Raw genomic sequence first — 421 nt, 5'->3', positions numbered from 1 at the left:
CCTCTCGGCTGGGCTTGGCCCTCATCCAGCCCCGTGCTGGCTTGTCCCCTTCCGCAGACGTTCTTGCAAACCCCAACTACGCGGTGCTGTCAGCTCTGGCCATGCTGCTTTCGGGACAGGCTTTATGTGCTGTCCTGACAGCCTGCGCCTTGCTTTTCTGGGACGACACGGTTCGAGGGAGACATTTTCCCCATTGGGTTCAGTGTGTGGCTGGTCAGTCTGTGCTTGTCTCTACCAGCAGCAGGGAACAAAATTGTCACACGAGTTGTGCGTGCCCAGGATTCCTGTGGCAGGGCTCAGAGCAAAGGGTGTGGGCACACGAAATGACCTCTACCCCCTCCCAGGGGGGACCTGGCTGGGTTCCCAGAGCCAGCTTATTTCTGGAGTGCAGGGGGCACTTCCAGGCATCCTGCCTGAGCTC

The 421-nt window shown here is 59.6% G+C and overlaps 1 protein-coding gene across 1 annotated transcript in view; it reads left to right on the top strand.

Moving 5' to 3' along the window:
* Positions 1-421, top strand: part of PIK3R2 (phosphoinositide-3-kinase, regulatory subunit 2 (beta)) — a gene marked incomplete at its 5' end in the record, with an annotated part of 6,990 nt that overhangs the window by 1,401 nt on the left and 5,168 nt on the right.

This window comes from Fulmarus glacialis, unplaced genomic scaffold (genome assembly GCF_000690835.1).
Source record: "Fulmarus glacialis isolate BGI_N327 unplaced genomic scaffold, ASM69083v1 scaffold31652, whole genome shotgun sequence".
Taxonomy (NCBI): Eukaryota; Metazoa; Chordata; class Aves; order Procellariiformes; family Procellariidae; genus Fulmarus; species Fulmarus glacialis.
Note: the sequence above shows the minus strand (reverse complement) of the source record. Positions and strands in the feature narration are given on the sequence as shown.